Source organism: Ambystoma mexicanum, chromosome 6p (assembly GCF_040938575.1).
Source record: "Ambystoma mexicanum isolate Mex_15411 chromosome 6p, UKY_AmexF1_1, whole genome shotgun sequence".
Lineage (NCBI taxonomy): Eukaryota > Metazoa > Chordata > Amphibia > Caudata > Ambystomatidae > Ambystoma > Ambystoma mexicanum.
In genome coordinates this window covers 1,147,208,282-1,147,220,978 of record NC_090935.1, presented here as the reverse complement: position 1 = coordinate 1,147,220,978, position 12,697 = coordinate 1,147,208,282, and the positions used below count along the sequence as shown (strand labels likewise).

The 12,697-nt window shown below is 44.9% G+C and overlaps 2 protein-coding genes across 3 annotated transcripts in view; one reads left to right on the top strand and one right to left on the bottom strand.

The window, feature by feature from the left end:
- LOC138510242 (angiopoietin-related protein 3-like) overlaps window positions 1-381 on the bottom strand; it is a 43,793-nt gene extending 43,412 nt beyond the window's left edge. The window contains exon 1 of the transcript XR_011280349.1: window positions 219-381. The gene's annotated coding sequence lies outside the window, so the exon portion shown is untranslated. The remainder of the gene's footprint in view (window positions 1-218) is intronic.
- The window catches only part of DOCK8 (dedicator of cytokinesis 8), a 1,170,453-nt gene that overhangs the window by 601,824 nt on the left and 555,932 nt on the right, over window positions 1-12,697 (top strand). The gene's annotated exons all lie outside the window — the stretch shown is intronic.

Here is a 12,697-nt window from a genome sequence, read left to right as displayed (position 1 = left end):
AATTGAGGCTTCTTTACCGAAAAATCTGTGTCAGCCGGAATTCCGATCCTGGTTTTCACCTTCCCTGAGAGAACCCTGTGAAGAGGAAGGTAGTGGGGGTCTGCATTGAGATCTCTCCCCCCTCACAAATGCAGGAGAGGCCCCAAAGGAGTGACTGACATTGACCAGCGACATTGGAACAGGCTTGAATCCCTGTTGCACGACCAAAGAGTGCTTACCTTGCCAAAAGGTGCGACCCCAGCATTTCAACATCCCTACTTGGCAACAAAAACGTTGGGTTAACAGCAGCACCGAGGTGGGTGGAAAAGCTGTCTCTGTCTCCAACTCTTCTGTTAACGCAAGTGAGACTGATTTTGAAAGGACATCGCCCCTTCAGCTCGGCAGATTTTGGGGCTCAATATCAGTGGATTGCTTCCAGGCTGGGCTGCCTAAGCACTCTAACCACGCCCAGGGCAAAGTCACTTAACTGTGCAAATAGAGAAGTTCACCGCGTGCGCACAAAGCTGCTCTCTCACGCCCTGCGCAGTGATGTTCGGGTAGAGGCCCAGTTGGGGGTCCAAAACGCTGCTCTCAATGCTTTCTGTAAGGTGCCAGCGCTCTGCAAAGACACTTATGAGGGCTGACAGTGCTGCGGGCCTTCTTAAGGACTCTAAGAGCCACTCAAGGTAAGCTAGGGATTTCTCCCAGTACAGGGGAGGACAGGTATAGAAGATTGGTGAACTCCTTATTTATGTCCTGGATGACAGCCATGCAGAAGTATCGCTTCTCTGAGCAGTCTACTTCGTCCCTAGCAACGGAAGGCAGCCCAGAGCAAACATGGTTAAAGATTCAATGTCCACACAGAAGGACATAGCCACGCTCTCTGTGGAGATTAGGGACATACGACGGACAATGGCCTTCAGCTGGACAAACTTGATAGAAGGTACCCTGTCAATATATCTAAAACATTACTGAGTGGGACATTTCAGAGTGGACCATAATACCGAAAAACACTGCAAACATTAATTAAATAAATAAAGGGTAATGTGGTAAAGGGGTTAAAATGTGTTGGCATGGGTTTGGGGTGGTGTTTTAAGGGTACAATAACAGGACCTGAAGGGGGGGGCGGCCCTCCAAATAAAAAATATAAAAAGAATTCATTGTTTTTCAGTATTTTTTCCGCAATGAAATTTACCACTCTGTTATTGTGGTCGGTAAAATCACATATTATCTTGATAGAAGGGTGCACTCAATAGATGATAGAATACACAGGCTCGAAATCAATCAATCATCGGTAGACATCATGGAATCCCAAATGGACGTGAGATTATCGCAATTTAAAAGGGGAGAAGGTGAAATGGTGCTTAAAATGTCTGACTTCGAGAATAGAGAGTGTCCGAACAACCTCAGATTCTTTGAATTTCTGGAGAAAGAAGGAAAGACAGAGAGAGACATAAGGGCCATCCACAATGTAATAAAAACCCTGTTTGGAGAGTACACAATGGAGTAACCCATCATAGATCGAACCCATGAAGCTGGTGGAGGCACCAAGGGTCCCAGAACTGTCCTCGCCCGCTTTCACTACTACGCAGAAAAGGCTAAGATCCTTGACCAGGCAAGGAAAGAAGTCCCTATAGGATATAGCAATGCCCGAGATATCAATCTTTCAAACCCTTTCAACCTTCACCCTGGCTAGAAGAGTCTCTGTGCCCCCTCACGCAATGCCTAAAGATAAGGGCGTGAGGTACTGATGGCGGTTCCCCTTTTCGATCTCCTTCGAACATGAGGGCCACATGTACAAACTGGTGATGGAAAATTATGTACAAAGGGTCATGGGAGAAAGATTGGGGTCCTCAGAACGACAAGGTCAGTCCCCTGATAACACCAGGGAGACTCCAAGGAAAGGGAATTTGGGTGAAACAAGATGTATCCCAGGCTCCCAAAAGTTAAAAAACCAGAACACCCCTACTGCGGGAAAGATGTAAACCTGTATGTTTTTTCTAGGGGAGGCATAGAGTACTTACAGAAATGTGTATTGTCCTTATTTAGGGGTGTTTTTGAAGACTCAGGCCAAATTTCCATAGATTGTAGTGGGCGGGCCATTGTGACAATGGTAGGGTGTTCTGGGTGGTGATGGCGAAGGTGGATGGAAGGGGGGCTCAAAAGAGATTGTACAGTGAAATGTTTGATTGATGCTTCAGTACCCATTGGTGGTCTAGTCCTCAGCAGCGTTTAGATAACATTCAGGGACTGGACGTCCGGGTGTTGTGGGGCCAGGGGGCTGGAGTGGAAATGATTGGGGAGAAATGTTATCAGTTCAAATGTTTCAGTTCAATTGTTTTAGTTTCTATAATGTCTCAGTCGCAACATATGTTGTAACATTTTTACAGGGATGGTGGCACAGGGTTGGCAAATTTCTTGGGTTAAATGCAATAACAAGTCATAGGTGTGTGCCTTGATTTAACAATAGGCTCCCTGAATGTAAGGGGTGTCAACTCTTCAGCCAAGACATCAATGGTGCTTAGGGAATTTCAGAGATCAAACCTGGACATCCTGTTACTACCAAACTTGAGAGCAAAATCTGTAGGGGAAGTATTCAAGTCATCAGGCCCAACCAAATAAAGAAGAGTGGCTATATTTTTTTTGAACCGTTTGAGATTGAAGGAGGATTAAGAGCTTGCTGACCCACATGACCGATATGTGTTTGTGAAGGGGAGGGCGAAGGACAGGCTAGTCACAATTGGATCGGTTTACTGCCCAAACGCAGGACTAATTCCTTTCTGGGAGGGGGTTACAGAGAAATTGGCACTTTTTGTGGAGGGCAGCCTAGTTGTGGGGGGCAACTTCAATATGGTATTAGACCTCGGACTAAGCCGGAAAAGGCTGGGGGAAGTACCTAAGGCTGAGCAGAGAGATAGCGATTCCAGAGGATTCCAGAGGGTGAACCGGGATCTAGGAGTCATAGACTCCCTCATTGAACCCACAGAAGGTGACAGGCCTTTCACTTACTACTCACTTATTCATAACTCATGTTCCAGAATAGACCTCATATTGGTGGACAACACCCAAAAGGGATTGATCTCGGAATGTCAAGTAATCCCAGTTCTGTGGTCGGACCATGATTTGGTTAAGATTGGGGTAGGCAATTGGGAGATGTGGATGATATAGGACAGCTGCAGGTGCAATGATGGCCTGCTTAAAGAACGGGCTACTGCCCAAGCCCTCCTCACCTACATTACAGAATACTTCGAACAAAACATCAATGAGGAAGTAGGGCTGCATACCCTGTGGGAGGGCATTGAGGGGTACTCTTATATGAATTGGCTCCCAGAAAAGAGAGAAAGATTGAAAAAAGAGGAACTGCTCAGAGAGAACAAGAGAATAGGCGAAATACAACCGGGCCATTACAACATTACAAAGCTAAGCTCAGGACCCTCCTCATCCAGGACACAGAGAAATAAATGTCATTTCTTAAACAGAAATATTACAAAAAAGGGGATAAAGCTGACAGTATTCTAGCATGGAAGCTGAGGGAGGAGAGGAAAAGAGAAATGGTATCCTCCATAAGAACAGCATAGGGCCCCACGATATATGAATCAGAAAGAATTGGCAAGGAGTTCGCCAAATATTATGAGGAACTGTTCTCCTCAGAATGCTAAGGATATGAATCTCTAATTACTAAGTTTCTCGACCAATTGCCATACCTGGGAATATCTTGTGACAAGGCCACCAATCTAGACTCGCCTATAACACCAGAAAAAGTCATTCATCAAATCAAATCATGCAATCCAGGAAACAATGGTTTTTCTAGGAAATTTTACAAAATGTTTTGATCAACTCTGGCACCCTATATAGGTAGAGTTTTCAATACAGTCCAAACAGGTGACAATATGCCAGACACAACAAAGGATGCCATTATTGTGGTCATCCACAAGGAGTGTAGGAATCCCTCATTTTGGTCAGCCTGCAGACCAATCTCTTTGTTAAATAATGAAGTGAAAATACTAGCTACAATTTTAGGGAATAGACTTGATCAGGTTGGCTTTATACGTGGCATTCAGGGTTCCGATGACATTAGAAAGACCATCAATTTGATGCATCATGCTAGACCTGTTGACTTAGATGCTGGCCTTGTGACGATAGGTCCAGAGAAGTCCTTTGACAGGGTTCAGTGGCTATACATGATGAAAGTCCTGGAGAAAATGGGTTTAGGGGATAATTTTCGGAAATTGGTCCATGCCCTGTATTGATCCCCTGCATCAAGGGTACAGGTAAACAGATTAGTGTCTGACCCTTTCATCTTGTCCAGAGGGACAAGGCAGGGATTTCCCCTGTTACCGCTGCTTTACACCCTGACTATGGAGCCATTGGATATCTCTATCTGAGCGAATCAGTTAAGGATAACTTGTGGTGAAGTAGACTTCAAATTATCCCTCTTTGCTGACAACATTCTGGGTAACCTGACTAATGTCCACTCCTCCCTCCCCAAACTAGTATCACAAATCTAAAGCTTTGGACATTTTCAGGCCTAAAAATAAATATTGATAAATCTTGTGTTATGCCAATTAGAAAGGGTACTTCAATATTAGACTCTGGAGCAAGATTTATGGGACTGAGGGACAAAAAAGAGTCAATTAAATACCTAGGAGTCCACCTTACTATGTACCTAATGAATCTAAACTAAGCTAACTTTAACCCACTATCGGAGACAATGAAATTAGACCTAAACTTATGGAACCCTTTGATCCTAACCTGGTACGGACGTATGACCTCAGTCAGGATGAATGTTCTCTCGCAACTTCTTTATCTGTTTACAGCTCTCCCAACTATTCTTCCTGACAGCTTTTTTAGTGATCTAAAGATCTCAGCAAGCAGGTTTATTTGGCGGAATAAACGACCCAGAGTGAAAAGAGCCACTCTCACCTTCCCAAGAGACCATGGAGGAATTTGGGTTTCCTGATTTCCACCTATACTACCAAACCTCCCAACTGTGAGTGATTCTAGAGCAAATGAGGGAGGACCTTAGATCTTACTGGACGTACCTAGAGGACTTGGAATCTCATCCCCGAAAATTAAGGGACCTACTATGTGCTCCATATACTAAAATTCCTACACGGTTAAGGGATCACCCCACCCTAGAAGTAGTCTTTTTGTAATGGAAAATTAACAGAGCAAATAGAGTACTCTCCTCTTGGCATTCTCCCATGACTTGGGTGTGGGGCCCTCTGATCAATCAATTTCCTCAAGGATTTTGACGCACTCAGCAGTGGTCGGATAGGGGCCTCAAAAGGGTGTGTCAACTCCTTTAAGGATGGTGAATTTGTGGAATTTGAGTAGATGGGGGAGGTCTTGGGGTTGACACAATCACGATCTTTGATTACCTTAGACTGGAGGGAATATTTAGTGACCGATGTGGTATGAGAATCTGTCTAGAAAACTTACGCCATTTGAACATATCCTAAACACTTCAGTTAATAGAAAGGGGATCCTCTTAAGCTTCTATAAAGTCCTAATCTCTGCTGACATCACGGTAGACAAACATTAAAGAGATATCTGGGGGAACTGTCCGGAGAAGTCATTTTAAATGAAGATTGGGCAAAGATCTTTAAGATTACTTTTCATGGACATCTGCTCATGTCCTCCATCGAACATAATTTCAAGATATTGCAAGGCTGGCACTGAGACCCCCTCAAGCTATTGATGATGTTTCAAGGGGTTTCTCCATGTTCCCCTCGAACCTGTGGATATGTGGTATCACTTTCCCATATGTGGTAGCAATGCCCAAGGATACAAATCTTCTGGGATGAACTCCTGAGCTAGATAAGGGAGATAACGGGTGAACAGCTCACACTAGACCTGCTCCAAATGTTCCTGGGTATTCCAATAAGGGACAGGGAGGAATATAGATTTGCTAGGATGTGGGAGCCAATGTTCTGAGCTGATAGATTGGTGATTGCCCAAAAATGGAAAATGAGCGGGTTCCTTCGAAAACAGAGTGGGAGAAAGAATTACGAGGTATTATGGTAATTGAAAAATTAACTGCAATAGATTACATGGTGGGATGAAGAAGCAACTGGTCATTATACATGAGGCAGATAGTCCGCTCAGGCTCTTGGACATGGGGGGGTCCAACAACTAAGGAACATCTTTGCGACCCTCATTCTAGCTAGGAGAGGATGTACACAGTTAAAATGCTGGGAGGAAACTCAAGAGCTGGAGAGGCTGCGCAAAGATCTGCTAGATTGATATATATTTTATGACTAATGTCGGGCAAAGAGGGAGCCTGTGGGCAATATCGTATGCTTCAGGACAATCCAGATGGCTTTGTGAATTTTGTTGGTGACATTGTTTGAAATGGAAGCTTGAATATTGTTAAGAGGGGGGATTGGGGTGGGACGGGGAAAAACACATTAAAAGGTTCTAGTGACTTTAAGATGTTTGTAAAATGAAGAAAATGCACGTAAAGATCAAGGTAAAAAAAAAATGCTCCTGGTGTGCCAGCAGCACTTACAGGAGCGTGTCTGCCTGTATTCTGGTCCCAGACGCCCGGCTTCCGGTCCCTTCCCAGCCACTCACCGATTGGCTGGGGTTGGACAGGAAGTCAGGTGTCTGGTACTGTAAGTCCGTCAGACGTGCTCCTATAAGTGCTGCCAGCTCACCAGGAGCGCGTCTTTTATTATTTTTTCTGCATCAGCCACTCATTGAATGGCTGGGCTAGGAGTGGAAGACTTCCTGGTGGTGCTGTGAAGCAGCAGCGAATTTGAAAAAGTATGTGAGCCCTTTTGTTGTGCACTAGCTCCTTTTCTCGCCCCTCCCAGTACCATTTATCCCCCAGTCTTGTTTAACCCCTTTTGTGGCCCCAACGCTTTTAGCTGCCCTAGACCCCTTTCTCCCCTCTTCTTGACTCCCAGTAACATTTAGCCTCTTTTGTTGCCTCTTAACCATTTTTGCTGGCCCAGACCCGTTTTGCCTCTTTTCTTTTTTTTTAATTTAATTTTTGTTTATTGGCAGAGGTTAACAGCAAACACATACATCAGAGCAAAGACACAGTCGCATTTGTACAGTTCAGGGTTCATACAAAGCAAGTAATACATTTTCCAATAGTGGGACACTAGCACATCTAGACATTTTGGATTATTCATGCGGTATCATAGGTGAAGACGTTACAGATGCATTGTCAGTTTGGTTGGCAAGGTAACTGTGGAAGGCAGACCATACATTCTTAGGGCGGGAGTGTATCGGAAAAGTATTAATATATTCCTCCTCGCAGGTCTGAGACCAAGTGAGCGCATTAAGCCATTTCTGGAAAGTTGGAGGAGCCGGGATCTTCCAGCTCTGGAGTACACATTTTTTGGCCACCATGCAGCCTATATTCAGAAATGTGGCCATCCTCCTGGTATCATCTGTGCTCCATATCCCAAACAGTACCCCCAGCGGGCTGGGATCAACCGTGGCACCAATAATGTCCGCGAGGGCTCTCAGGATCTCGTCCCAAAAGCCCCCTCGTTTCCCACACGGCCAGAACATATGCAAGTGATCGGCCCCCTCCGTTAGACATCGAGCACAGATGTATACAGTATTCCGAGTAAACCTAGCAATTCTATGAGGAGTGTAGTACAGCCTATTCAGTAGTTTATATTGCATGCATCTAAACCGAAAGTTAAGGGATACCCTGTTAGTGTGTGAGCACAATTTCTTCCATAGCTCGCTTGAGATCTCGAGGCCCAGTTCATCCGCCCATGCATTACGTGCTTTAGGGGACTGGTCCGTTGCCTTTTCTAGTAGCATTTTGTAAAGAGAGGGGACTACCCCACGGACGCCACCCGAGTTGGCAATGTAGGCGACCTCTGGGTTGTCAGGAGGTTCGTCCAGGCAGGCGGGCCACATGGCACGGAAGGCTGCACAGAGCCTATGGTGATGTAACATCTCCACTGCCGATCCAGAGTGTCCCTGCTGCCATGTCTGAAAGGTAATACATTTCCCATCAGGGAACAGGTCGGTCAATGCCCTGTATCCCAGAGCCAGCCAGTGTTGAGCTAGGAGTTTATCGTGTGTGGGTTCAATCTCGGGAAATCCCCAAATAGGAAGCCATGTGTGTGCGTGTGTTAGTATGATGTATGTTTGTGTGTGTTTAAGGGTGTGTGTATGCGTAATCATCCAGCACATATTGTGAGTGTATGTCGACTGTGCCTATTGTGCTCTTGCATGGATTGTGGGTGCATACGTTGGTGTGTTTTGTATGTATATGGGCTGCGCTGGAAATTGACTTTTTTCACTGGGGGATACCACCCAGCAGGCATAAGGGGAGGGAAAATGGAGGGGCGGAGATGGGGTATTTTACCCGTAAACATACCCATGAACATTTGCTTCTTATCATGAACACCCGAAAAATAGCCCACTTTCATATAGTGTTGTCAGCAAAGTATGACATGTGCACAGTCATGAACACCCGAAAAATAGCCCACTTTCATATAATGTTGTCAGCAAAGTATGAAATGTGCACAGTGTAAAGAATGTGCTTCAATATTTCCTGCAGAGTGAGTTCAAGGGATTTCACAGGGTTCCTGGACAGACCCCCAAGTGGGCTTGTGGGGAAGTGACTCGCCCCTAAAACTAGCGGCGACCAGCGTTCAAATCCTGGCCCGCTGCATAGTTAAATGCACTGCAGGATAGATTAAAACAATCCGGGCATTCTAAAATAAATATAGCGTGCACATGGATTCCCCTTGATTGGGGAGCCTAATCCGGCGAGACATTTTTTTGCCGGATCCTAGATCCGGGAAGATTCGACCCAATGTCAGCACTATAGATTGGTCATCAAACAAATGCACACATTACCTGTTACTCCAGACTTGCTGCTCAACTACGTATTCCAGACACAGTTTTTTCTTTAAAAAAAATGAATGGTCTGATTTTCAAGATTTTTGCAACGGTCGCCATCTTGTGCCGAAATCATCAATATCGAAGCTGCCAATTGTGACATATGCATCCCAACAAAGTGTTGATTTTGTGGTCCTTGGAAAATCCATTGCAAAGAAAATATTTATTAAACATTCTTTTTTTACATGAAAACGTCTATGAAACAACCAATTTTTCATGACTGTTGTGATATGGCGAGACCAGTCGCTTGAAAAATTGGAAAACGTTCACAGACGAGTTACCGGCGAAAACCTTTTCTGTTTTTCCACTTTTAATTGTCTTACAACCTTAACAGTTCTGACACTATCATGGCAGTTTAATATATATTTTAATTGAGTGAAAAAACGTTCTTTAGGATGTTTCAGTTGCATCCAAAGAGACAGAGCTAGATTTAGCCTGCGGGCCTGGTGGTGGCCAGCAGGCTATTAGTGGACCACAGACCCACCTGCTTGCCCTTGGATCCCAGTGGCTGAAATTACAATTTTAAATTTTGGGGCATATTGCACCCTTATGTTTCTCAACGCCCCTTGTCTTCCATATGGTTTTATTGCAAGGCCCAAGGACCACATACTGGGCCAGCAGATCCGGTTTTCAAAGACATGTTGCACCATTCTGTGACGTGTGCGGTCTGGCAATGCCCCAGTCTAAGGAGCCACTGTAATTGTTTATTTGAACAGTGCTTATACACAAGTGACGTGCTTCAAAGCTCTTTAAGGCGGGAAGGGTGCAAGGAAAAAACAGTAGTCATTCTTAGGCCTTGAAGTTTCCGAATGATCTAACAAAAAGTAACTAGCGTACTAGGCCTGACCTCATTTCACCTAGTGCAAGTGCATGAAGTGAAACAGGCTCAGCCAGATTAGCGAGGGGAGACAAAGGGGAACAAGACAGAAGTTAATAGGCCTAGTAAATTCAGGTCATGCAAGTGTACAGACTGACGTGCAATGGAGGGGGGAGGGGGAAACAAGTGTGCCCAGTCCAGCAGGCCCTGGGTTCTGTGCAGAGATGTTACCTCTCTCATGGAAGACATGATGAAGTGCAGTACGGGTTACCCCTCTCATGGAGCAAAAGCTAAAAGTGCAGTAGTGACGGGCATAGTGCAGAGGCCCGGAGGTAAGTGCAAAGACTGGCGGAGGAGCCTCGGACCTGTGAGGCTCTGCAGGTGAGCCAGGCGACCAGTCAACAAAACTGAGCAGAGTTAGGGGAGAGATGGAGGAGTGAAGCTGGAGAGAAAGAGATGGGAGGTCAGCAAGGAAGAGGGAGAGGGAAAGAGGAAGAGAAAAGGAGGGTCTTGAGCAGTTTCCAGATCTTATGGCGTTCCGGTTCAAGGCGGAGGGAGGCTGTTCCAGAGGGAGGCCCCTGCAGAAGATAAAGATCTACACCCAAATCTCTGCTTGGAAAATCGGCTCACCCGCGGAGAGTTGGAAGAGGCCGAGTGGAGGGCTCGAGAAGGAGAGTATGTAGGAAGAGAGAGTTGTAGCTAGTGCGGGCCCTGGCCCCACTTTACCATGGTATGCTGCCATTGTTCTTGGCAGCATATCATGGCAAAGTGACTATTGGTGATGCCCTCAGGCAGATTGGGAAGTTGGGGTGGGAGGAAGTGGATTGCGGTATATATAGCATCATGCAAATTTCCAATGAGGAGAAGCTGCCACTCTGGAAATGTGTTGTTACTGCTCTGGGCCAACTCATACCTTCATTCTTCTGATTCAATAAAGTAAGTACCACAAATGTGGTTAATAGTAATGTTGTAGCATCCACAGGGTGTGCCTTAATGCCATGCCCAGTGGATATAATAGGTGGTTATGTAGTACCTAGAGCATGGGCCAAGGCCATGTGCCAGTTAATGTGGTCACAGGGCATGGTCAGATGTGATCCCCGTGAGAACATTGGATGTATAGGAGATGCTTGGGGCATGGCTGATGAAGGCATGAGTCATTGTATCATGATGAAAGATATCACCGGAGAGAGCGAGAGAGATGTTGATGTGGGTTGTGTTACAAAAACAAGAGCTTCAAATAAAGACTTTAATCACTGAAACACTGGCGGCTTCCAGGCCAAGCCAGGAAGCCTAAATGCGAGCGTGAGAGATTAATGGATAGAAAATCCATGATGAAATTAAATTTGGTCTATGCTCAAGAACCATAAAGATCATTTGCAGGCAGGCCTATGTAGTGCACAATTGTCTATGTTCAAGAGTCTTTGAAATCAGACACCATAAAGTATGTAAAGTGCATGAGTCATTAAAGGTATCGAAAGTAACAACCGTGATGAAGTCAACCACTTGTATAACAACTAGTAAAGGAATACGAAATAAAGCTGATGAGAAATACCCATATTTTCTAAGTAAATTAATGTCCAAATGGGATTTCAATGGGAATCTTGGTAAGGATCAGAACCAGGGATGACAATATGAATACTAACCTCTAGCAGGAGTATTCTTGGAGAACTAACTCCGGGATAGAGTCTAGCACAAGACAGATCACGCTACACATAACCTGCACATTTCCAATGAGGAGAAGCCACCACAGAATGGAAGACTGAAAGGTATGTGGACACCAGGGGGGAGGCAGTGAGTCCTCCTGGATCCCATGAGGAGAGACTATAAAGTTTCAAGGCATCAACCACCCTGTGTTTTAATAAATCTTCTTTGCATTTAGATTGCATTCATTCCTTCTGTTATATTGCGAGAAGTAATATGTTTTAACTAACGGATGTGTGATGGTTCCCTAACCATACACCTACCTTTAGACTCTTGTTAGAAAAGTCCAGGTTACTTTATTTACACTTCCTACAAGATTCCTGTTACTCTTGTAGTATATTACATTGATACCACCCACCAGCCATCCTCCTTCACTCCAGGGTCAGGCCCAAATGACTCTCTCAGAACACTCACACAAACCAAGCACACATGAATTTGCTAAAATCTCTCACTCATTCCCCATGAACAAACATTCTACTAGCATTCAGGACGAGCACTACCTAAACAATTGACAGAGGTCATGGCAGTTAGCCTGATTGCTGTGACTTCTATGTGCCTTCCATGTCATCATTTGCTTTCGAGCCTCAGTGAAGTAGGGAGCTCCCGGTCTCTCTGCAAGCCATCTGCGTGTCACAGAATTGACATTACCATTAATTGGGTACTGTGATGAATCAGAGTTTATCATCCCAAAGACCCTGATCCTGGTTCTGATGTGAACAGGGAAAGGCAGACACCTCTTGACCCTGGGGTGGTGTTCTATGGGAGGATCACCTTGTAGAGGGGACCAGGTCAGGGGAATTGGGTGAACACTCTAAATAACTTCCCTAATGACCATATGATCTTAATGGCCTATTGCAAAGTCAAACACTGTGATAAATATAAGAATAAGAACGTTGGTGACTTCAAGGCCTACGATGCCATAGGTACTGAGATGAGGAAGAGGGGCTCAGTGGCACAACACTGTGGAGAGTGGCAAGGGGGAGAGGAATATAACCTGCATTTTATGTAGCCAATCAATCAGTGGAACAAACCGCATTGATGGTATGGTATCCTAATGGAAGAAGTTGTGAATTTTATTGTTATTGAAAATTGAAGACTTTGTTGATGTTTTGAAGGAAACCACACTAATGCATTGTGAAGAGCCAGGAATGAGATCCAGACACAGTGGATTCATGGTTTGGTCAGAGACTTTGATTAAAATACAAGGGGGTTGGGAAATGCTGCTGTGTCCCTATTCTAAGAGGTGTTTCCCTACTTAAAACCAAAACTAAGGGTCTGTCCAATGTCAACATGTCTAAAGCAAATCATCATGTGTCCAAA